At 45.8% G+C, this 26,606-nt stretch overlaps 1 long non-coding RNA gene across 3 annotated transcripts in view; it reads left to right on the top strand.

Moving 5' to 3' along the window:
- Positions 1-14,165: 14,165 nt before the first annotated feature.
- LOC146185408 (uncharacterized) overlaps positions 14,166-26,606 on the top strand; it is a 50,891-nt gene continuing 38,450 nt past the window's right edge. For all 3 annotated transcript variants that reach the window (XR_014707795.1, XR_014707796.1, XR_014707797.1), the window contains exons 1-2: positions 14,166-14,330; positions 17,542-17,702. This is a non-coding gene — a long non-coding RNA (uncharacterized LOC146185408). The remainder of the gene's footprint in view (positions 14,331-17,541; positions 17,703-26,606) is intronic.

Below are 26,606 nucleotides of genomic sequence, written 5' to 3'. Positions count from 1 at the left end.
GAATATTACTGGACAGATTGTGTATCGTTATCTGACACTTTTGTTAATAGTATTTTATCACTTTTCCTATGACAAATAGGGTCGCTGCGTGACCCGTATAGATATGTCCTAATGTCTTTCTGCGTGCCTCTGTTAACGCGTAGTAAACGCATGACTACCATGCCTTCGGTTGAATCAGATGCGTTGCCATAACCTTTGAAGGCTATACAATTAAAGCGGTTGGTTATATCCTGCGCAATCCTCTATCACCTTATTGAATATGCGAATGTGGTCTATCAGGCGCCTTTAAGAAAGCCAGACTGATTATTTGTCTTATTAAAGTCCAAGGTAGCTCTCCGCATGCTTTGGAAACAATGGACAAGAAAGTCACATCTACGCGGGTTTCTGTATTTCGATAGCCAAGATTAGCTCTTGTACTCCATTCTTCATGATGAACTCTTCTGTGCAGTCAGCGAAGTAATCGGGTTTTCTTATGATGTGACATTCTTGATTGATTGTGGCGTCTCTAGAGACACTTTTTGGAGCACTTAAAATGCGGCCTCAGCGCAATCATAGTCGAGTTTCAAGGTAAACGCCATACAACGAAGCATTTGCATCTATTCTTCTGTCAAACCTATCCTATACGAGCACTGCCAGGCCAGGTTCGACCGCCAGCTTCAGATTCAGCTTGACGCCGTCGTTCATGTTGTTGAAAAAATTTTGATGTGTTGAAGATTTTCTAGTCCCTCAAAATTTCGATCACGAATCTGGCACACTGGGAACGTGATAGATGTGTTCAAAATGTGTTCCCAGTAAATAAATTCCACTCTTGAGCAGCAGCAATGTAAAAGGAACACGTTTTAAGCATTGTAACTTTTTAATATATGAATAGCCAGGTATGCTGGGTCTAAAAGCTACTTTCAAAGAAGGCCGTTCTACCGTTCCCTTCTTCCCATTCTAAGCTAATCAAAAGAGGTGAAGGCTTAACGTGTCTGTGATCCGGCCTTTTGAAGCAATGTATGCGCTAGGTACTGCCTAGTTGGCAGGGCGAAGTGGAGTAGTTACAGCTATAGGGATTTCCCTTACTTGATTTTTCAGGCAGGGATAGAGTCGCTGATAAAAAAGCTGCGTAAAGGTGCTCGTTGGCGGGAAGGATCCACCGGTCCCCAGAACTGAGTTTTGCTAGAGCATGTTCCTTATAAGCACAAGATGGTTCATGTCCTTATAAAGCTGGCAAGCAATCAAGGTATCTTACTAATGTTTTCAGGCTTTTACAAGGATTCAGCTCTGTAGGTGCGTGGCTGACTGTGAGCGCCGGGTTGCTTGTACGACCGGGTTTCAGTACGTGGCCTGGGCAACGAAGATTTGCTATCAATACCCACCGAGATCCGGCAGAGTTTATGTCGGCCAGACGGGCCAGTGTCACAAAAAGCGCTGGCGGAAGCATTTTCGCCCTTTGCAAAATGACTGTGGCGCCAACGTACCTATAGGCACTGCCGGTAATACAAGGGTTCCTAACTCCGAGCTGAAACAGACTGCAGTCATGGACGCAAACAAGTAGAGCTTAAAGAAGGAGATTGACGAGGCGGTATAAAGGCGCAAAATTGGGCTGCACACGTGTGAAAGTGAGCCTTCTGTGCCTCTGTTAGTGACGGACCCTTTCCATTTAGTTTGTTTGTTGGTGAAGTTTGACAATCACTTCATTCGCCTGTTCCACGTGCCATCTTTGTCATTGCATCGTTAACGGGAAGCTGTGTAAAGGCGATTGCATTTTACCTACATCTTTATTTCTTTGAAACACTCAAGAAGTACTTTGATTTGGTCTAGTTGGTTCATAGGTGATGTTGATTCGGAGGACGGCGCAAACGGGACGAGGACAAACGCACATCACTTTCTAGTCTCCGCTCGTACTGTTCACTTCTACGTCTTGTGTGCATTTGCGGGTCATTTTCTTGTTCACCATGTTATGCCAACCGGCCAAAAGCATTGCCTTATTGAGCAGAGAGTAAGCCTTTCTGCTTGCACACTTTCAAGTCCTTCACGGTAAGTTAAGATCAAGTTACCGCTCCACCAATGTTCCGGTGGGCTCGAGGTCCTGAGGTGTTACTTATACACGGTGGTAAGCTTTTGCTAGCATGTTTTCATCATCCTTAAACAAATTTGTTGTTGCCTGGTCCTTTATTGCCGCTTTTCTCCGTTGTATTGCTTGGTAGGTTTTCTTTGCTTACCATTTCGTGGACTTTGGCTGCCCAATTCGTTCAAACAGCGTTCGTCATCATTGGCCTATGTTTATTTTTACAAATGTAGGCCGCTGTGTTAATTTATCGGCTACTTCAGCTGTTTTATTCATACTTGCAATGACATTGCAGCCCTTGTATCTTACAATGTGCCTCTCATTTTCTCCAATGACTAATATCCTATTGTCCGCCATTAGACTACCTCCCCTCATTAGATGCCTCTTTCTAATCAAGAAGCTGCAAAGCAGTGATAGCAACTGTCGACCGCCTAAACCAACCGATATTCTACGCATTCATAGCGAGCTGTAGCGCTCACACTGCAGAAACTGCAGCTATCACCCTCGCCGTCATTCATGGGGAATCGACCAGATGATCCATAACAACTGTATCGGCTCAACGCAAGCCCGACATCAGGCAGCTAAACTCTTTAGAGGGGGATCTTCCCGTCTGTTTACTCCCAAACTCATGAATAATCTTGACTCCTCGACACAGTGGCCTGGAGGAAAACGATGCAGGGAAGAGTTAAGCTCAAGCATTAACCAGTTGAGAAGCGCATATTCCTCGCCTCATAGCCCTCCTCTCAGTCTGAAAAGACCGCATAGAAACCTCAAGGCTAAAGAGAAGACTATCATGCCGCCTCTAAACCACGGAATAAGCCACATTTTTGCAAAAGAGCCAAGATCATATCTCAAGCTGTACATATACGCGTTACTTTTTCCTTACCAATACCTTATCACACGTCCCTGGCGCAGTAACCACCCAGCGTTTTTCCACGTCGATCTCATGGAGCTGAAGTGATAAATCACCACACCTACAACCAACACACGCTTTGTTCGATTGTTGGAAGGCGGTACTAGCTACATAGTAGCTATTTGAAAGGTGAGCTCAGGCTCATCGAGTGGCTCAAGGTGGCAGCGGAGGTAACTGATGTTCTGAAAGCACGCCTACCATTCATTCTAAAAGTTGTCATCATATTTCAGTTCACAATCAATTAATCGATCAATCCGTCAATCAGTAATTTATTCAGTCAATCTATTTATTCATTAGAGTGTGACCGATTCTCTTCATAATAACCTACTTATGCCGTATACCTCACGCTTATAATAACATCTGGTATTTCGCTGAGCTCATTCCTACATGTGGGGTTGCAGGCTTTCATACTTCGGCTTTTCTTTATCAAAACAATTGTATGCTAAAAGAGCTCATCTGTTTAGCGACCTCACTTCCTACGTCTAGGGTGCGCTCTTTAATAGTAACTAGGGGATCATTATTGATATCCTAAAAGCTAAGGCCATCGCCCTTCATTAGAGCAGGACGTCTATTCTCCACTGATTTGATGTGCTTTCTACCTCGCGACTAACTTGTTCGCGTTGTGCGTTGTGAGGAAGAAGTGCACAAGGAACATGCCAGTCAGTGGCATCGTGATCGCTGCGCGGGCTGGATCTCACTGTGTTTGCTGCCGCTGTATTCGCCGCTGATCTGCTCAGTCCTGCTGATCAAGTCCCGTTGATCTGCTGAATAAACCCCCCATTCTTAAAGCGTGATTGTTTCTGTGGCATTTTACTCCGTCTTTTGTTAGAAATTTAACACGACTTCACAATCCTATGACCATTGCACCTCACCGCTCTGGGAAGCTCCACTTTCTACGCACTGAACACCAAGAGCGCTCACCATATGACACTATTTCATGTCTGTTTAAGCGTTTGGTCTCTTTCAAGCCCACTGTCGATTCTCCCACTATACAGAAGAAGGTATTATAGTGTTGCGAACTGTGCTGATCTCTTAGCCCCGCAATTCCTATAATCTATGCCGTAGTCCCCACTGCCTGGTCGTTATCTCGTGCCTCTTGCCAGTCTTGATTGGCATCGCAGCTGCTCATTTTTGGAGAGCCTTTTTCCACTACTCCTTGCCGATTTCACATCTCAGCGAACATTTTGTTCAGGTAGTCATGACTAGATGTAGGTACAGTCGTGAGCAAAAGTGGAGAGACCACGCTAACTGTTAGGATTGCGTTTTTGATGTATAAAAAGATGTGCCAGAGAAAATTGCTTGGGCAAGAAGGCAAGTATATTATGCATGGTACCTAATGCACTTCTCAGAAATAACTGCTTCACTGTCAGAAAAAGCTGGCGGGTAGTTTTCTCAAAGCGCATGGTCTCTCCCCTTTTGCTCGCGACTGTACATACATAGGCCTGTGCAACCTTCAATTTTTGCAAACCTGTTATTAAATTTTATTACATCTGCCACCACCTCACTAATAATGTGTCATTATTCTGACTTGCCATCTAAATTAATATAATCAGGAACCTCACACCAAGCTCTCACCGGCCCCTTAAACCGTAACGGGGTAATAGATCCCTATGACTTTCCTTTGGTACCTGTTACTTCTCGAAACAGCGCTCCTGGGGTATAGCTTACCCAATTCCGTTTCCGATGGTAGCCGGTCCTGGAGTCAGAAATCCTTAGCAGTACTTAAACATATAATGAATATAATTATCGTGCCTAATTCCTTTGGACTACGTTTAGGAGTGCCGCATATACACTGCCAGAATATATATTTTTTTATAGCAGAGGCGCTTCTCCCCGAATTTTCGGATTTCGCAACTTCGAGCAAAAGAAAATTCACAGACGATATATGAAATTCATGCCACACACTATACGCGAGATCATTTCTTTTCTACAGCATACAATATGACTATATTATCGCCTAAGTAAATAAATGGATACATTATTCCTCGTTTCTAAATCATTCAATGTACGTTGCGACTTTTTTTAGGTACCTAAACCGCATATGCCCGGTAGCCGTCGACGTTTCTTTCAGGTGAAGGATTCCAACTCAATCTGATCGTCCTAGCATTGAGGTCAGGGAAGTGAACACTATGAAGCCACTTCCCAGATAAATGCTCGTGATTCTTCAAGGCGACAAGACTTCATGCGGGTGCAAGGGCCCGGTGCATTCTACATCAAAGAAGCTGCCCTGGTTGGGAGCTCCTCCCAACTCGGCCATGCCATTGGTCTTGTGACGTCACGCAACCTCCCGACCAATGAACGAAAGAGAAATGACTAGCGGCACGTCGTTTCATCTCCGACACATCAGTACCGGGCCGTGTCACTTTCCAGCTACTACCTAACAGAGGCATACTCGTAACTCTAGGATGCGAGAATTCAAGCGGGAGCGTTGGGGTGCTTGTAACTTGCCAGCTACCTCCTCCTTCACGCACTCTCGTGATTTTTCAAGCCAGCCCTGAGTGGTGATGCAAGGTTCTGATGTTTGACACCTACCATCACCTAACCGGAGAATAAAATTAGGATAGAGCACATTTGGCAAGTATAGTCGCACAGATGATTACGAATAGCTTGCTGGTGTCGCTCAAGAGGAAAGTTTCATCTTATCTGTACTTGCCTATGTGGCTGAAACGTGGAGGCTAGCAAAAAAGACACTTTAAGTTGAGGACAACGAAAAGGGCTATGGAACGGAAAATGTCAGGCGTTACGTTAAGGGATAGGAAGCGTGCAGAATGGTTCAGAGAAATAACTCAAGTTACAGACATTCTAGTGGAAATCAAAAAGAATAAATGGGCATGGGCAGAACATGTAGTGCGAAGAGAGGATAACCGATGGTCGCTAAGGGTATATATAATTGGTTCAGAGGAAGGGAAAGGAGCAGTATCTGTCACACTTGCTCTGTGGACACCTGAACCACGCCGCAAGAGAAGGGAGGAAGGTGGGAGTGAAAGGTGAACGAGAGAAAGCCGTAGTGGAGGGTTACGGAGTAATTTCGACCACCTGGGGATGTTTAACGGGAGCTGACATCGCACAGCACACGGACGCCACTTCGTTTCGCATCCATCGAAACGCAGCCGCCGTGGTCGGGTTCGAACCCGTGAACTCGGCACAGTAGTCGGGCGTCTTACAAGAGCACCACCCCGGCGGGGCGTCGCTAAGAGTAACAAACTGGATTCCAAGGGAAGGAAAGCGTATCAAGGCGAGGCAGTGAGTTAGGTGCGCGGATGAAGTTAACTTCGCAGGGGTCAAGTGGATATAGCTGTCACATAACCGAGTCAATTGGATCAATGTGGAAGAGGTCTTCGCCCTGCAGTGGGATATTCCGACTGACGATAATGATGATGGTGATGATGAACTATCACCTGCAAGAGGCATTCTCGTGATTTTTCGAGACTAAGAGTCTTCGAACGGTGGACGGCGATTCAATTAATGCCAATGCCGATAGCGTTATTTTTTTTTTTTTTCGGCAGGAGGATATACTATCACACCCGCGTTGAAAACCCGCCGCTATTCCGAACCATCTCGGTAGCCGTAGTGTTTTCAAGCGCTAAGTTGCCAGGATTTAGAGCGTAAGAAGTAGTCCTGTTATGCCGAACCTCAAGGTCATCTGGCTTCGAACGTTTGATATTGAACTCTCGCGCTACACAGCAAGCATCATTGTTTTCATGAAAATTCAACTGCAATCCCGGCGCTGTGCAGTGAACATAGATGTCTTCATAAAGTTTCTCCGCGCAGCTCTTTCCTTTTTTGTGCGCAAATACAACATACACATAGGCTATCTGGGTGAGTGCGGGCTTGGTCCACGAGAGCAGTCTCGTACCGTAGGCGACGTGGCGTAGAGGAGGCCACCCTCGTTAAAGACAGAGACCGCAGTCGTTCCAGACATACTGCTGAGGCAATCGAACGACAAAAAGCCACACTGTTCCTTTATCGAGAAACTCACCAAGAGCGGATGCGAGTCAAAGTTGAAGCGGCAGCAGTGATGGCGGCGGCGGCCAATCGCTAGCGCTCGTGAAACTTGGTTCCAGGATATTTGTTGCTTTTGTTGTGCCCTTGAATCCAAGGATAGTTCAAGGGTATTTGGAACCCTACAATATGTTTCGTGCTGCGGTTCATATATCGTTGTCTTCATCATTTGGTTCTCCTCCGAAAAAGTTTCACTGAATACCTTGTTTATACCCTTCTAACCCTAATTAAATCTTGAAGTACCCTTTCAAAGCTCTAAACTCCACACCGTACTCGGTTCATAGCTGCCGCTACATCCCCTGGCTCGCACGAAATATTTCGCATAACGGTCTCTGACATTTGTGAAAACAAAATGGTATAGTTTCCGTTTTAAACGCTCCCATCTCATTGTTCAGCTATAAAAGACGCGAGATGGCTCTTACATAATCGGGGGCTCTCTTGGTAAGTTAGAAGTAGCGGCAGAAATTGCAGGAACTTTGGTCTCTAAACCAAAACCTTTACCTTGCGTTAAGTTCATCCCATGAGCATCGTTCACGATCATTTATGAGATGAACTCTTCTCTCTGCCTTCTTTTCGTTCTATTTATCCGCTCACTGTGCTTACGTAAGGCGGTGACCAACAATCTATATGCCTGGTTAACCTCCCCGCCGCCCCTTCTTTTTTTTCTTCTTTTTTGTCTTTGTTCTCCCTTCCTTCCCCCCAAGTAACTGTGATCAGAAAAAGAAATTACCAGCCGGTGCATTCCTTAGCTAAAACGCAATAGGCGTTGGGTGCACCGCTGTTGGCGTAGCCGAGCAGTTTCGTAGCTAGAACGAAACGAATCTAAGCATTGCTCTGATAGATGCCATTGTGCGGTACACAGAGCACACGAAAAATGCTTTGACGACTGCCCGTTTCTTTTGCAGCGTAGCAAGTTCCACGCTTGGGAAATGATGACTTGCTGACTGGAACTGTGAAAATATGCTTGATCGAGCAGCTTTTGCAATCATACGATTTCTGCTATCTTTTTTCAAGCGAGTAGATGTCCATAAACCGCACAAAGCAAAACCTTAAAATGTCAAGCGTGAGAGAAAAATACACGATTTACGCCCGCTGCCTATGTATAGCAGGTGCTTTCTTTACCTGGAGCTTAAGCGCAAGTGCGAGATGGAGAGACGCCGCTTTGCTGCACTAGAAATGGTGACAGAAGCAGTTTATGTTGATGTTTATCTGCGCGCCGGTGTAGTTCTACTCTAGGCCACAGAGCTGCACCGAAATCCTTGAAATTATTATTCAAGTATTATCACAGTGAAGCAGATTCCAGCACGTTAGCCGCAAATTATCCTCTCCTGTACCTAACAGCAACTCTGCTCAGATGTGTGGCCGTAAATTTATGTGGCGCCTTATAGATGCCCCTGTATATTACGCGGCAAGTGAGGCTGTGAAATGCGATGAATCTCTGAGAACTAGATGAATGTTTGACAAAATTGCTTACGAATATAAGACATTAACCATGTTCCTCGTTCTAAACTTCGGAATTTCCATCCCTTGCATCACGTTCCAAATATCGGTGCGTGGGCGCTTCGGTGAGCACATCACCGCTTGGGCGATTTACAGTAACCTTCCTCACACTCTGCAAGCGGATCTGTAATGCGTCATATAAATGCACTGATTTGTTCACGCTGGAAAGGCTCATTTACGAAAGGAAGGTGGTGCAAGGGGGGAGCGTCTTTGAGCGCCCACGATATGCAAGGTCACGCCTCTTCAAGGGGTCAGTAATCCCCTTTGCTGTCTAAGTCTGAGTCTCCTGACTGAATCTCAGCCGTATTAAAATTGCCAGGAAATGCAAACGTGCCCTTGTGCTGTGCGGTGACGTCAGTTCACATTCATAATTACCCAGGCGGTCGAAATTTGTCCCAAGCGCTTCGTTACGGCGCCTCTCATAATCCACTAGCTGTTTCGAAACGTTAAACCTTACTTATTATAACACCAGCGGGCCAGAAAGACGCAAAGAAGCAGCCTTCGGATTTAACGCAATTTAATGCGCGGGAAAGCTTCAAACCGCTAAGCAAAACGCAGTATAATTGGCACGAAAGAGTTGTCCCTTACGCAGCCGCATAATTAATTTCAGAATGACAACATTTGCATATTTGATTTTATAAAGATTAAAATATTTTCCTATATGCTTCGAAAGAAATGTCTGACCGATACGAAGACAACTTGAGTTACGTACCTCAGGATAATTATTTTTAGGTCGTAATCATAGAATAGGAAGCGCGCGCGCGCGCGCGCACTTAGAAAATGAAACTGAGCTGACGCACTCTGGAAAGGAGTAAATGGAGCTAATCCACGTGCAACCAATTAAAGATGATGATATAAGGTTTAGATACATGACTTGAGTAGTATTTTCGTCTCCGTCTCTGGGCGTCTACAGCCGCTGTTACACTTTCAGCAACCTTGAAAGCGCAGCGAGGCAGCAACGGATACATCATAATATCGATTTATTTTTAGTGCAACGTACTCTAATGATAATTGGGGAAGTTTAATAAAGCTTATTCCCAAATTTCATATTTCTGCAAAGAAAGATCTAAGAAGTCCTAAAAAGAATAACTAACAACAAAACCTCTAACCACGCTAACTGCTAAGCAATCCAACTCCCAGTCACTGCAGCGTTTCCAGGATGCAAATTTCCGTTTCGTCTCAATAGCTGGCGCACGCTTTAACGAGCTTAACGTGAGTGAGATTCTGCACACAACTGTAGCGATGCGGGGAACAGGCCCCTGTGCCAGGCCGAGCAAAACCAAGCGAAGTCAAGACAAAGCGAGCCTATCCTCCTATCTAGCAAACGCTGTATCTCTCCTTACGATGCTCGCACCCCAACGCAGCCTGCCGGCTATAGCCGCCGCCTTTGCTGCCGCCCATGTGTCTCGTGGGAGGCATCGGGCCGCGAAAATTGGAAGCCCGCTACTGCGCGGCGCCGGACACCTGCCACCTGAAGACGGCTATTCCGGCCTCTCGGCGAGCTTCGATCCCGAGCCGCTGAAGCTCGGCACGAAGGGGGCTGGTGATGGAGGGAAATTGAGCTCACCCGTGTACCCAGCATCTGCTCAACGCACTTGCCGCTGGCTCAGACTGTACGGCGAGCCGCCCGTACTGTGTCCGCCACACCGGCGTAATGCGGAAGGGTCAATGGGCATTACGCCTTGAGGCCTGCTCTCGTTAGTATTTACCGGCTCAGTCGGCTTGCTTGAAGTATGCGGACCGCTGGTTGGCGTACCGCGAACCCGGTCTGCCTTACATGGCGCCGTCCCTCGACGCTACTTTTCTACCACTCTGCGCCGCGCTGCAGTGAATATAGGGTATACGTTTCGACAGTTTTTTCCCCGTCGCCCCATGTTAATCTTCTTGTTGCCGGCTTCTTATCTGTAAATACTGCAGTATATTTAGTGTACGTCGAGCTTGTATTTTTTCCCCGTTAACTTGTACCAACTGGGTAATAAGAAATAACGGTAACCGATTTTTTTTTTCTTTTTGAGTGGCGTTGCAGTTAGCTGCTGCGGACCCCGCGGCCTTCTTAGCAAGCGATTAACTTGAATAAACTTGGTCTACTTGGAGTTTTTTTTTTTTTGGTAATGCAAAAGATATAATTTAGAGATACTACAAAGTTCTTACGCGCGCAGAATGCACGGAGTTAGTGCTCACAGTATTCAGAATGTAGGTTCTAACTTTATCTTTAATTTTAATTGCGATGAAATCAAGATGCATACTGCGAGATAGACAAGAAATAATAAAACTGGTAAGAGACCAAAGGTTCCGTCCACATTAAAATACAGAATACAAGCCCGGTGGGCTAAACCGCATTTCACATGTTGATGTGCAGCTGCAGCAAACCAAAACCCAGAAAGCATTGTGCTGCAAAAAAGGGCGTGTTGTTATTTGCCTGACACAATAATTACACAATTACGCAACAAAAGGTTCATGCAAGACCATTAGTGCAGTTTAAACTAATCACAATAGCGAAGCATTGCTTTGAGATATGGTCTTGAGTCTCTCAGTGCGCATTCATCACGTTCCTGTGATACAGCGGTAGGTCACGTCAACAAATGGCACTACATATAATGCGCCCATGGTTGTTTTTCGAATAAAATCTACAGTTTCGATCGAGGTGAAACGTATGTACTGTGTGATATCAACGCATGTAAACAAAGAAATCAAGGTGGTCGAAAAGTTTGGAGCTCTTCCCTACGGCCTCCCTCATAGCCTAAGCCATTTTGGGGCCTTAAATCCCTTGTCTCAGTAGAAGCTAAAAGAAAGAATGGGCCATAGGTTGACGCGAGCCCCTAAGTTCCATATAGGAATTTCCAGAGTATGTGAGCACTCTTTGTCTAGGTAAAGAGTAGTCGGGGCCCATTACGAAATTGATAAGTGCAACGGGAAATGCTACGTGTCACGTTAAGAGATAGGAAGCTCGCAGAATAGGTCAGAGAAATAGCTCAAGTTACTGACGTTCTAGTGGAAATCAACAAAAAGAAATGGGCATGGGCAGGACATGTAGTGCGAAGAGAGGATAACCGATGGTCGCTTAGGGTAACAAACTGGATTCCAAGGGAAGGAAAGCGTAGCAGTAAGCGGCGGAAAGTTAGGAGAGCGGATGAGTTTAAGAAGTCCGCAGGGGTCAACTGGATGCAACTAGCACAGGGCCAGGCTAATGTAGGAATATGATAGAGACCTTCGTCCTGCAGTGGGCATAGTCCAGCTAATGATGATGATGATGAGGTTCCACAGTGCTCTCGCAATTTTTTCATCCTGTATGCAGACCAACTAGTTCAACATTCCACTGTATTAAGAAGAAAGTGCTTTTGCAATTTTAGCATCCGAAACTTCGAGTAAAAAGAAAAAAAAAGAGCGTTTCCTAATATATTTATAATATTGGTTATATTGCTTACGATTATGATTACGACTGCAATATGCGAAGTTTTTCGCAATTCGTCATCTGGTGAGCTGTAGCTACATGTCAAAGCCTCCTTGGTGTACAAAAGATCGTCAAGCTATAGCTTCCCTCTGTGCTAGTGACAAATTTGTCAACTAGCGAATAATTAGTCGAATCTAGGTTCTGAGCTGAATACTTAATTATTGAACGTCCATAAGACGAAAATAAATTTCGGTAGAATTTCTCTTATTCTCATGCTCCTAGATGCCGCTATTCATTCACTTATTTTATTCGTTCCTTTACCGTCCCCGTGACATTTCGCTGTCGTACACGGTGCTCTAACCGCAAAATAACAAAACCGCTCTTCACGGAAGCACACTCAGCTACTTCAGGTTTCAGGTTTCAGGTTTTTTATTTTCAGAAATGTATTACACAATTCGCTCGTAATTGGTATGTCAGCGTCTCCAGCCTACGTTCTTTAGCAGGCACCGTACACGATGCTGCTGCGCACGTCAAGAACACGTTGAAGAGCGCTCGTTCTTCGGAGAAGTTAAATGTGTGCTTGACCGTGTAATTCGTTACATTTCGGGTCTACAGCAGCTGCTCCTGGGCGTAGTGATCCTTCACGCTAACTCTTCTAAAGAGCGAGCTTAAACTCCGTTGGTTCGAGTCCTCTTTCGGTTAACCCTCCAGTAAAGATTAGAAAAGCTTTTAGGCACGTGGCGTTTTTTTTATTTATTTAGTTATTGTGATTTACTTTGTGTGTGTGTTTGTGTGTCACAAGAAACTCAATTTTCGACATCGTACGACGCAACAAGGACGGTTGTTTCTTTTCCTTCCATGTATGTCCAGTTATCTTGTCTTTTCCAGTTTACCAGAGAAACGTAATGTGCGCTCAGAGACATTTGTGCAACGGTCCAGATCACGCAAAGCACATTGCGCCACAAGCTGTAAGAAATGCAGGCTCCACGTTTACGGCCTAGTCTTGCTCGATCTGCTCCATGGCTTAATGGGTTCTTTTTCTGTTATTCTGCTCCTAACCGCGTGCTCGAAGCCCATTCTGTCGGTTTAAAAGTCAACAAAATCCCGTCTAATAGCTCTGTACTTAAGCCTCAAGGGCAATGACAGCATTGCCAGAAAGATAAGACGATGACTGAAACTCTTTGCAAGCTTCGTCGTACATTGTACACAGTTATTTCCAAAAATCGTTTTCTGACCATGTGGATAGCTTTCAGAGACTCATAGAGTATTGAGTATCCATAACAGCCCTTTTAAAGATTTGCTGATGCAATCACTCAGTGGTTAAGGCGCTCAACTGATGGATGGAGAACTCAGGTTCTGTCCTGGCCGCAGCGACCACGTTTCGATGGAGGCGAAACCAAATTTCCCGTATACTGTGTGATGTCAGTGCAGGTCACGGAACCACAGGTGGTCGAAATGATCTTGAGACCTACAAGACGTCAAGTTACACTGTCAAAAAACCTGTGTTCGTTCTTTCTTTTTTTTTTTTTTTTGCAGTGTAGTAGCGCTCTTAATGGGGCCGCATTACTTTACGAGACGTGATATTGGCGTAATGATGGTCAAACGTTTCCCATTAGTATTTCTTTAGTACCAACCATGCAACTAAGGCAATGAGATAAGCTGTAGGTGTGTCGTCTTACAATAAGGGGAACCATGCAACCTCATTAATGGTCAGTGAGAGGCAAACGTGTGCAGCAGATATCTCAAACTGCAGGAGAGAGCCGGCATGTGTACATTGGCGAAACAGTAAAGTGAGGCTTACTTAATCCGCTATATCCACTTAACTAAAAATACGCCTTTTTGGGCACAAGTCGGCAGCAAAAAGGAAGAGTAGGGGTGGCGTCAGGAGTCTCGAGTCCTGCTCGCCCTTTTCACCTCCGTTGTGGTGTTCGCTAGCGGAACCTAGCGTCAGTGCTCGACAGTGTGGCTGCGCCATGACCATCTCAGCATTGTGGTGTTTTTTCACCTGTCGTTCACACTTGAAAAATATCTTAGAAACGGTGCACGCTCTAAACATTAATGACGCTTTGCCTCCTATGAGCCTATGAGTACGCTTCCAGGCTGAACAATTCAGGTTTGCCTGTCTCAATTTTTATGCCCCTGTTGCTTCTAAATGCTTCTGCTCTCTTACCGCAGCATCGAGATTGACTGATGTTCGCCGTCAGCCCGTCTGCGCAAGTGGTGTGATTTGCATATTGTAATGAAGACCTTATGCGTACCTCACAGAAAAGAAAGAAGTAGCTTGGTATTAAATGTCGCAGGCGGCGCTTACGTGTACTATCACCGAAGTTCTCGAACCACCTTAACCGACTACGCTACTTCACGAATATTGTAAGCAGATGCCAGTGCTGTCGAAGGGAGTTAATCAGTTACCTCACACTGAATGACGGCAGTGAAATAGGCCCGCACTTTCAATATACGACAAACCGGCGGTAAGTTACAAGAAATTCGTTAGAATATCCGACTTAGCACTCAACAGACCCAAGAGACTCGTGTTTTCGTCAGTCATACACTCCTTTCTTCACAAAGCCAGGGGTGGATAGCCAGCTAAGGCAAACTTGATGTCTTTAGTTTCTGTTTCCTGGAAGGAAACTAATCCTGAGCCAGTTCTGAAGTTCTAGAGTGCTTGTTACGATGTTAAACTCGCACTCTGCCTATTTTGTGGAAAGCGTGCAGGCGCGGCGTGTGCGTAGGCTGAGAATTAAAAACTGTTTTCATTGGTTCCTTTCGATGATCTTACGGTGATGTGAAGTGCTGGCTGAAACAAACATCGGCAAGCTGGACGACCGTATTCATTCATTCAATTCTTTCATTCAAATAACTTAAAAGCTCTTTTGTAGAGGGTATTACATCGTATGTGGGCGGAAGGAGGGGGGGGTGGGGGGCATATGAAGCACACTAATGACATGCCGAGAGATCACAAAATGCAGCAAAAATGGTAAACTACACCGAAGAATACGCAAACACCATATTTGAAGTGCAATCAAAGTTATCGCCCAATAAAAGAGCAGGAAAGTAAATAAAAGAAAAGTATCAATGAAACCCACCCAAGTCGCCGTGCGAGCAGACGTCGGTGGTGGTGAAAGTGGCTAAAAAAGACATTTATTTTGGGTTTGTTATAGCCGTCCTTGTGGTCGACGTCCTCAGTTTGGGACCTTGATGGTTGACTTGACCCGGCATACCCACTCGATCATCAATTGATGGTTGCTAGCGTCCGAGCTGTGCAGAACAGCCCACCAGGAGAAGAAGGAAGAGTGGGAGACGGGTTCTTGGTTCTCTAGTGGGCTCGGCTACTCCAAGACATAGAGATAGAGTTTTTTGTTTGTATTGTTGCCCTGTGAGTAGTACTCGGGTCATTGTGTCGGGAATGAAAGGGGCTTATGAAAAAAAATTTGGATACTTGAGAGCCTGGATCCGGTGCCAGTCGATGGTCTCGAATGAGGGTTTTGTAGGGTGAGGGAAGTGTTCTTCCTTGCGTTTTGCAGTGCTCACTTATGTTCGTGTCAGTGAGCAGTTCTGAACTTGATATGCCCGAGTTGACTCTTTCTGCCTCCTCATCGTTTTCTTTGCCTTCAATCTACCACTTCCTTCGGTGGTGCCCGGTGTGTCAGTTTTCGGAAGAGCGCGTGTGCACGCTGATTGCCAGAAGAGGTGCATGGCATGTGACCCATGCCAAGGGTCAGTGTCTAATTGGTTGACCATTCGGCTCCACCTTTTCATTGATACTGTGTGTTGCAGTGAGAGTAAAACGACATCTTTCTGAATGAATGTGAGAACTTGCACTTAAATATCGCACACCTGAGAGGATAACGAAGTGGCCCAAATGCATAGTGACAAACACGTCACGTGCCTTAAATCGCGCATTACTAGGAAACGCCGACAGAGAGATAGATATAAGCTGATCATGCGATGAGGGTCTAACTCAAAACTATTGAAAATTTTCCTGATGGCTAATAAGGCGTAGGCTACCGCAGCAATTGATCGCCTAAAAAAAAATGGTGCTTAAGGTACCTTTATACGTTACAAAAATATACATTGTATGCATAAACGGCCTTAAAAATACGTGTCCAAATGTTGGTGAGCAGAATAACGATTAGTCACCGATAATCGAATTCACTATCCAGAACTATATCTGAGAATCCAGTCTTCTGCCTCATATCCCCGGTTAGAAGTAATAAATGTCATTTAGTTAGTTGACTCCTCTTTTAAACTATCGTGGCATTCAGAGTTCGAGCTCTGCTCGCGTGACCTCCATCGCGTCTTTGGCAGCAATAAAGTCGTGCTCTTCTTTTATCGAATACAGTGACTGGCACAAGCAACCAGCCCAGGCCGCTCACTCTAGATTGCAGCACCACTAAACAGCGGTCATATGCAAAGCTATAACGCGAATGACCTCGGAACGCGGGTCAGGAGACGCACTGTTCCGAGTGCTGTCCGCTCCGCCGATCCCTGCGTCAGAGGCCGCGGAATGCATTAGGAAGCCGCGCAAATGGCCCCAAACAGCGCGCGCCGCCAGCATCGTGCCCCGAGCGCGAGATGGCTTGAGAAGGGACGGCAGCATGCATCGCTGAACAAACCTCGTCGCAGTCAGTTCGAGCGTGTAGCGCTCATGCCCATGGCGCTGTTAATAAAACGGCCGAGCCCCTCTCCTCTAACCGCTCCCCTCCCGCCCCGAAAAGCGTTCGGCCCCCCGCACCAGGCATCCCCGCGGGGCAGTTGGAAGCCTCTCCTTAAAGCACCTAGTAGCCTTCGTGCGATAGGCACCTAAGCAGCCTACCAGAATAATTAAATTGTACCAATTCTTTACACTCGGACAACTTGCTCCCCAATGTCCCCTACGATCCGCGCTCTTCACCAGTGCCTGCTACCAGCCAGAATATGGAGAAGGAGGCGTCTAGGTATATTTATATATAATATAAAAAGTACACCCAAACAGCCGTGCCTTCGGTGGTCGCAAGGGGGAGAGAACATGGTCCGATGCTCGGAGTCCAGACCCGAACGAGGCGCGCACTGGCGCCGCTGAGAGTCGTTCTTCGTTCCTAAAACGTCCGCTGCATGGGGCTCCAGGCGGCGCCTCTCCCACTCTTCGTGTTCTTTTTTTCTAGGCGGGTCGAGATCAGAGAGGGGGCCAGCCGAATCGCTCCTTGCATCCGCAGCATCCGCATCACTCCATCCCCCGCCGTCGTTTGCGCCACGTGCGTGGCGAACTCGGCGCGCTATGCTCACGGGTCGTCTTCGCCCAGTGGATACCTCCTGAACGGTTCTTTAGCGGATGAAGGCTATGAGCCAGGCAGTCGAGATGCGTCGCTTCAAAGGGCAGCGCCGCGCGAATATCCTGATTGAAAGTATTTTAACTGCTCTAGTGCGGAAGTGATACGGTCGGTTCCATCGGCATCGTTTCGAAGTTGTTAATAATAACTGTCGTTGCCTCTGAATAGCGTGACGTGTGATCTCTGGATGTCATTCACGACTGGGACGTTTCCGGACTCGGCTGCGCGAATAAACCATAGTGCGAAAGGGTGATAGTTGCAAGACACTACAGAATGATGCGCGAGCTTTTTGAAGTGTGTGGACGTAGAATAGTGGAATGAACGTCGTCAGTGCAACGGAGCGATCGTGACAAGTGTTCTGAAACGCCCACAGATTTATCGGCGTGAAGAGGACCCCGGAGACAGGGAGTTTTCTGCATGCTCCTTCTACAACTGAGTACGGGCCTCGCTCAACGCAGAAGGCAGCGGAGAAGGTACCCCACGGACGTCGACCAGATCGCCCACCACCCAGCTTGCTTCTTGCAAGAAGTTCCGGTAGGTATACGTTAAGTATTTTTTGTTTCTAGAAGATTCATCACACCAACCTGCTTTCATGTCGTTATGGCAACGAAACACTGCTTGAAGAAATTGCTCCCAGGCTGACAGTATACACTGAATAGCCGATTGTGGGGCGAGTTGGTGCATAATGCCCAGAACTGCAGCGCCACGTAGACGAGCACCGAGAGAGAAACACAACACTCTATCCGTGTTCGTCTACATTGCGCTGCAGTTCTGGGTAGTATACACTGGCCTGAGATATTCTCTTTTGGAATATTCTAGGCTTATAAGGAGTTACAGTAATCATGCGTAACAGGAAGAGAGCACTGAACGTCAATTGAGTTTTTTTTTTTTTTTTTTTTTTTTTTTTTATTGTCGATGTTGCTCTTAAAACGCTTCCAATCTATCATTCACTCACACGAGGCCCCTAAAAGTAAATAGTAGGGAAGATAAGCAATTTCAATTTTTTCAGCCATATTTTGTGCCGCTTTGAATAGATATATGCAAACTGTCAGCCTAGTTATTACCTGATGCGTCATAAAATCTCGGCCATTAGGCCTTGTATTTAAAGAAATTGCAGTTTTTTTACGAAGGCGTTTTAAATTTATAATGGCACCACCTGTACAGCAAGCATCACAAAAACTGAGCACAGTTTTATTTTTTGCATTCATGAATGCCTTTTTTTTTTGTTTTTTTTTTCTCACAGAAGCCATTTGCGCCAATCTATCACTAACGAAAAAGGGCATCGTTCTGTATGCTCTCATGTCAGAAATATATTTAAAGCAGCGCAAGATTTTTCTTCTACAATAAAAAAGAAACATAGTCCTAACTTTATTATCATTAGTAAGGCTTCCTCTAGCTTTCTTTCGTATTATGTGAACCGAGGATTACTAATCTCTGAGGCCTTCGAGCGCTGCATCTCTCACTCGTTTATAAAGGAGTAAAAAAAAAAAAAAAAAAAAAAAAGAGCTTATTTCCTCTTGTCGAGTCCAATTACTCACCGCCTCTCATTAATTAAGAGCCTCTGAAGTTAAGGTTCTCCTGGTCGGTGACACTTTGCTTTCGCACGTAATGGATTTACCTGAACGAGCGGGGAGATACGTGGTACGTCTTTTCTCGGTTCAAAATATAAAAAAATTTTCTCCCCAGTGGCTCTCTGCTAGTTACCCCTTTTTATACCTGGAAATGTATGCGTGGCACTTGGAGAAAATAGCAGATACTCCGTAAAATGTACAACGTTTCCAAATTTACCCCTTAAATGAAAGATTCTTTTCTACTAGACACTATGGCAGCACCCCATTTTGTGCACTATCGCGCCCCACACCGTCCAAACTGCGATCAACTCAATCCGGTGTTGTAAGAGCTTCATTACTCAACATCCATAGTGTGTGTCGCGCACAGGCACGTTTCAAGTTTCGTTAACGTTGCAGCGAGATCCATTGCGCACGAAGAAGCGGCCCTAACGTTTCTGAAACCTCACGGCGCTCACCAGGAGTACCAAGAGTATTGTTCAAAACCTCCTCTCTCCCGTATGCCATTCTTTGTCGGTCCCTGATTCTGCAGCATCGCAAGCACCAAGGGTGAGAGAAGACGACGAGTCCCTCTCCCTCGCTAGCAGCAAACTTATGGAGGGACCAAAGTGCATCGTCATTAGTCACTGTCTAGCCAGTCGTGGCAGCGACCGTACAGGGCAAGTTCTCCGACTAGTTCTAAATTGCGCCTCTAATTGCCTGCGACGCTCAAAGAACAAGGAAGGCGGCAGCCCGCCTACTCGTCCTCCTCTTGCTGCCGAGAATTCAAATTTTTCCACCGCAGCACTATATACTGCCTGAAAACTGCGCGCATTTTGAGAACCGGCGAGAAATTTACCTTGGCGTGCTCTAAACCTATTTGCACTGTTTGCTTAAATGGCGCTTCCTAAATGGGAACGCTGAGAAAAATATTCCAGCCACGTTCATCCTTACTGCGCCCCCCCCCCCCCCCCCCCCCAATTATTTTCTGGAAAAAGTGAAATGGTCTCTAAATGTACTGCACCTGATTTTGTCTTGCATCTCGCTTAATCCTGCTTGTAGTCATCGTTTCTTGCTTATTGAGCGCTATTAATCATTCGCGCGTCCGTTTGTTCAGCACGCATGCCCGCTTATTTTCCATTCTCTTTGGGATTAATACTCGAAGCTGTCTATTATTTACATGGGAAGACAATAAACGTCCCTAATTGATTGATCACACTGACTGTGAAAATGAAATCGATAATCATGTACGAGGGAAACCAGGATGAAAACAGGGCCTGTTCTGAGCTGGATGTGTATTGATTTTCTCAAAGACACGACAATTCAGTTTTTTTTCCTTACATCTTCGCAACATATTTGCAAAGAGGTTTAACAAAATCAGCGCATTCTTCGCACACCGGTGCAACTCGTGCGCAGGCCCTCAGAAAGAAAGATGAGGGAAGGGGCAGGAGCCATTCGTCGCAAAACAGCGAACCGTAAAGACGGCAAGAAATAAAGGCGAACAAAGAGCTCTCCGCTCAACAACGGACGCCCCCCGATAACAGCGCGGGTTGGTGCTTCCACCCGGACGTGTCCGGAATTAAAGTGTCGGGTCGCGCCCGTAGCGTTTTCTATACGTTGCTCCTGGATAACCCCACGCCACACTGGCTGTTGCATTTCTCTCTCACTGTCTATCCTTGCGTATCGTTTTATTTCTTTCTTTCATGCTTCATCTTCCTCCTCTTCGAAAGTAGCCGAACGGCGAATATAGAAGAGAAACAGATACGGGTTCCCTGGTCGTTCGGAAAGTCAAAGCCGTGGCCGGGCTGAGACGAACCGCGCGTAAATCTCATAAAAATGTCAACACGTGACGCCACAATAGAGGCTCCTTGTCAAACCCCTTAGCGCCCGAGCAAGCTAAAGAGCAGAACGAAAAGAGGCCCTGCACTGTCCACTTCTTCTACTTCGGGCTCTAGCTGTTTTTTGTTCATCTTTGTGCGCTATTTTCCGACACTTGCGCTTTCTTCCGGATGGACACGCGCATCTGTTTCCTCGCGATTGGAATTCACGATTCCAGTCACATCCCCGAGGATGAGCGGTGGGGAATAAAACAGAGGAAGTCTCGAGTGAAATCCGCGTGCAGTTTTCGCCTGGGAGGCTGTTAGGCGGAGCGCGTTCGGATATAAATAAAGCGACGTTTCGCTTTTGAGTGACGCAGTGGCTCGCACGAAGTTGCACCCCTGCTTTGAAGAGCTGGTATGCTGGGTTAGCCTACGATGACAGAAAATGCATATAATAGATTTATTTTATTTCTTTACGTGTGTGTATGTGTGGAGGAAGGGGGGGGGGGTGTTATTGTGGCAACGAAACTGTGCGTTCTTTCTAGGAAAGGCAACCAGACATTTGACAGCTAAAATCATGACTAAGAAAACCCTTCCACTTGCCTGCATTTGTCTAGGTCATTCAGATATGCTAACCCTTCACAACTCGTCATTGCTGGACAGGCTGGTTTTCTTCTTAATTATCCTCGCTCATAGTTACTAGTAGTGTTCAAATACGACAACTGTGTGACATGCAATATTTGGTTTGCGAACCAGTCTCGCAGCTGATGTTCTCCGGTGAGAAGCACCATTGCAAGAGATATAGAGAGGTGAGAGGGACAGAAGGAAGGACAATACAGTGATGTTAACCAGAAGGATGATCCAATTGGCTTCCCTACGCTGGAGAAGTGGGGTGAGGAAATGGTAAAGAGAAAGAAAAAAGGGACCAAGAGCATCAGTATTTGTCACTCAAGTCAGCGCCGTCAGATAGTAAAAATAGCGCAACAGATATCCTTTCTCTCCGCGTTACTGTGTTATCCTTTATTTGTTTCTTTTCACATCACTTGAAAAAACAACATTCCACGCCAAGATAAGGAAGTCGAAACAAAGCACGTTTTACAGACTTGCAAGCACCGGAAGTAATTATCGCTATTTGTGTATGTCATACATGCAACTAACAATAATGTTTCTCAAAGCATGGTCGAATTCAACAAGTTCTTCTACATGTTCTAGATAAAGCAGCAGATATGAGCGTCTGTTCTTTCATTCTTTTCTGTGAGATTTGCCGCTGCCGTAAAAGAATATCAATAAGTAAGTTCAACTCTTGCGAAGCGTGAGGTCAAGGCGTGTATGTTGAAGGAGTTGGAGTGTGTATTCAACACACTCCTTCATCATGCCCTACTACGACCCCGCGGTCTTGTCCACCTATTAAGCCACCACGATGGCTCCTCTCCTGCCGGGGACCATTGTAAATAAGGATACGAAGGAATTTTACCAAGCCAGTTATCTAAAGGCAATATTGCAGAGTGCGTCGCAGGTCTTGTCAGGCTTTCACTTTTTCTTTTAATTTAGAGCACTTTGAGGAGAAACGGGTTTTCCAAAGCATGACTTACCATCTATTATGTACTTTGCGTATACCCACAATGACGAAAACTGGCTTTTCCTGTGTGAGAAAAAAAAAAACGTCATCTTCCTTCAGTACAACTTTCTTCAAAGCTATACGGCTACACTGAGGGAAAAACCGCATTGCTGACGCCCAGATTGAAAAAAACTCCATTCTAGGGACTTTCAGAAGTCTTGTTCACAAGAACGGATGCATTCAAGGGACGCTGAGGGGAGCTACATCAAACCTTTATTAAGGCGAATGCCTTACTCGATTCATAAAGAGCGGGAGCAGGAAGCGTTGGCAGGAAGTGTGAGGCAGGAAGTGGCAGCACTCGTGATTTCGCGCCAAATTTTGAATAAATATTTTTTGTGTGTGTATGCAGCATTCATGGTGGTGTAATACCATTTCCCTTCCTAATTAGCAAAAATTTGATTGACAAGATGGAAGGTAGCTCGCGATAAGAATTGGAACAAAGGACATATGTGCCTCCAAATATATGGCGTTCGTTGTAACTGTAGGTCTTCACCGAAAATTTAGACAGACAATGGGCTTTTACTATGCCCAGAAACTAAAGCACTAAAGACGTTTAGCAATTTGCCAAACTCAGTGCCATTCTCTCAAACGCCTAACCGTCAAGCAAAACCATGCCAAAACATGCATGCCAAACTGCGCTCTCGCACTTCTTAATTGGTTAAGGGTTTTTTTTTTTTTTTTTTTAGAAAGAACTGGTTACTTATATTTCTCGCTATTTCAGAGCTTTTTGGGTAGCAAAGGACACATTGAGAAGTGATAAATTAAGAATTAAACAAAGAATACTTCTTGCCGGAAGTGGATTCGCAATCGCGACGCCTGTGAAGAAAATTATTTCGTGATTTCCAACTTGAGGTGGATGGCGTTGCAGCCTAACTTCGACAGTCCACAAATAAACGAAAATTTTGACAGCACCACAGTTGCTCTGTAGAAACGGTCAGTAACAGTGAGTTACGAATTTCATTTTCTCTCTTGTCTAGCTTAGAGGAGTATTCGTTTTCAGTTATAGTAACCATTTCTCATTATAATACAGTAAACGAATTGGACAGACCAACGTCGATTCCTCACCGCGGTTGTTGCAACTCTAGCCACGTTCCTGCTTTCTGAGGTTGGAGAACATGCCATGCTCCGTCGTCGCCAGCAAAAAGCGGACGCTCTGGTCCCGTTAAGCCTCCGGCTCCGTATCCACAGAAGACGATCGGAATGCCTCCGGGGACGCAATCAGTCTCCCAGCGTTAGTATCGCTGGCGTGCAGTCCGCATTCCTCCATAGCTTCGTGGCGGACAAGCGACGCGCGTATACGGATGACGAGCCAAAGCGTCACCGAGGTTTCGCGCAAACGGGACATCGGAGCCAGTCGTGGCGTATACACCGGGGCGAATTTTATCGAAATACCCAGAGTTCCGCGACGAACACCGTGACGACCATCGCCCAAACGCCCGCGCTCGAGTTCCGGCGTTCTGGAGCGCAGGCTATTAGCGCCGAGATTTTTGTGCCCCTATTAGTATGAATGCCGCGCCATCGATGACTTGGAGGAGTCGGCGAGCATCTCTCTTCCTCTCCCATCTCTCTCTCCCTTTGTTCTCTTGCATTCTGACCTTTCTCCCTCTGTTCCCGTCTCTCTCTTAGAGCCAGGGGGGAAAGAAGCAAGCGACGGTCTTGTGCCCTTTAGCAGCTCCCCTTCAAGCAGGGATATATCTGGGCTTCCGCCTTAGGGCCTTATCGGCTCGCTTGAGCCACCCTTCTCACTCTTCTTCCTTTTTTTTGGCCCTGTATCTCTTTTTATACCTTTTTATTTGGTCATTTTGTTCCTTTTCGCTTTCCGCGCATCGGTTCGCGATTTGGTCGCTGCCGTCCTCACCCGGTTACTGGAGAGCCTCCTCGCATCGCCATTTCCTCGCCGCCGGCGGGGAAGTGACCCCCGTAGCTCGGCGCATCCCTACGCCCCCTTTGGAAAGAAAGTTTGGCTCCTTTCCAAGCAAGTTTGGCTCCGCCAATGCCGCTGCCGTTGCCCGCCTGCGAAGATTGAGGCCGACTTTGAGGCGTTGTTTCTAGCCTTTTTTTTTTCCTGTCTCCCTTTTTAGGGAAGTACTGGGTTGTTGTTCTTGCCTGAAAGTTGAGAAAAATAACGTCCCAGTCAAAAAAAAAATACAAAAGAGAGAGAATTGGGGGTTCCTTTTCGCGCGAAACAATTTCGGGCTCTAACCTGGTCTCAGTCTCGTTTGCTTTTTGTTTTTCCTTACTCGGTGTGCCTTTTATCTCCGATGAGACAGTAGACGGTAAGAGGTTGCGACTTAGATTGCTTACTGTATCATGTGACTTTATCTTAAGAAGTCGTCTCAAGGAAGACCGCCATGTCAGCGGCGTTACTCGAGACCTTTGAGGCCGACATCAAGCTTTCTAGCGTTCTCACGAAGGAACATTGATTCGACGGCCTACTTCTCTTTCAATAAAGCCGCAACAATGCTCATTATACTCTCATATAGGTAGTATGCTCTTTACTATAGGAATTCAATAAGCTTTTGTGACTTGTTGGCAATCATTTATTCACACAAATGCCAGCAACGTGTCGAAGCAGAGTTAACAAGGAAAAAACAAAAAACGTTGTGAAATATTATTGCAACCCATGTGGTAGCTTCTCGGCGCGAAAACTCTTATAATGTCCCTGCGCCCTGTGTTGTCATAAATTATCCGCTGAATACAAAATTTCTGGACCATTCCTAGTGACCTAGATGACCCTCCGGTCATCTAAGGTTATCTATAATGTGCGCCGGGCTACCGACCATGAGGTCGTTCATATGCATCAACTTCTCATCCATCACGGAACGCCTTCTAAAGTGGGCGAGGTCATTCTTGCGGCAAAGTTTAGCGCACACGAGGGTAGTGTAACTTCCAGGCGTTGTAGATGCTCAAATATATGGACGGCAAAGACGCTTATTCCGCTTTCTGAAGCCGTCAGGCATGTGTGCGACCATCTGGGTCCCCGCAAAGCACTTTCTCGCGTGTGGCAGCCCATTATAATCTTTTATCATTGGTCCTAGGGATCTTATTCCTTTGCCTCTTTTTTGGACGCGTGGGTGAGCCTATAGATTTAGGTTGTTTTAAACAACCACCTCACATCTTGCCAGTCGGATACTGTGTTTCTCTCTAGCCCACTAAATTAATGACAGCTCTGTCCCAACACGTTCTGACAGAAAACAAAAAGAAACAGTATAGTCGCTTGAGAACCGGGTTCTTTGTTTTGGGGAGTTTGTATTAGGGACAAATTTTGTTTTCTTATTTATTTATTTATTTTTCATGGGCATTCAGAGAATCTAGAAGCGTTTATTTTTTTTGCGCAATATTTAAAGTTCGACACGTCTAAATATATTCGGAATCAGGCCTTCATTTACCTGTCTTTCAAGTAACAAGTGTGCAATGTCACTGTATGTGGCTCCACAAATACATTGTGTGTCTACAAAAAAAATTAATTACTCTACAAGCTTAATTATCTGTGTTTGCACCAGCAGCTGCAGCACGGTACTTTCGTCGCAGCGATGAAGAGTAGAATAAACACTGAAAATGTTGCAGTGACATGCGCAGTGCTCACCGGAAAAACTTTAAATTCAGTAAAGTGGAAATTTGGGTGGGTTCGTGCATGAGAAGCAATTATAAAGCATTGCAACTGCATAGCGAGGTACGAATAGACAGATTTTTTGCTTCCTCATAAGATTTTGCAAGTGTTTTTTTTTTATTCTTGTTGCGATGTTTTTATATATCCTTTATACGGCCAACAATTATTCGGGTATCAGTCAAAGTTTCTTTACAGCTATGCTCATACCTTGCCTCGTGCCTGCGTTGTTTCTTGCTCGCTTTTCTGGTAAGACTGCAAGACTGCCAGTGTTGGACACGCTTTGGCTGCAGCAGTTTGGACACCCCCCCCCCCCCCCCCCCCCCCCCCCCAATCGTAGGCTACATATGACGACCGGTCTGCAATGGTGGCGATATCTTCAAGCATCCTGTGCCGCAGAAACGTTGACCTGGCTAGGTTTCAGCGTTGACATCCATGAGCGAAAAATTCCGACGGAAGCAGGCAATTAATAAAATTTAGCAACATGCCAGACGATGCTCTCATGGGCACCGAAACTCTCAGGGAGGTTAATGCAGGGAGTTTCGCTCATTGGTACATATTCTGCAGAAAAATCAGCGCAAAAAAAACATGGACAAACGTCCTTGCCGTCTCGTATTTTTTCATGTCTTTTTGGCTCTGATTTTTCTGAAAAATGCTCAGGGATATTTCTTTAATGGACAAATAAAACTGAGGCACTGGAGCAGTATTTAAGCCCATTACCTCTGGTTTGCTGGACGGGCATGCTGCCCGGACAAGATAGCTCATTGGTTCAAACGGAATATATCGTATTTATGCCATTCTATCTCCAAATGTAAGTATGTAAATACCCCCCCCCCCCCCACCACC

Source organism: Amblyomma maculatum, chromosome 6 (genome assembly GCF_055883805.1).
Source record: "Amblyomma maculatum isolate TAMU_Amacu chromosome 6, ASM5588380v1, whole genome shotgun sequence".
Classification (NCBI taxonomy): domain Eukaryota; kingdom Metazoa; phylum Arthropoda; class Arachnida; order Ixodida; family Ixodidae; genus Amblyomma; species Amblyomma maculatum.
Note: the sequence above shows the minus strand (reverse complement) of the source record. Positions and strands in the feature narration are given on the sequence as shown.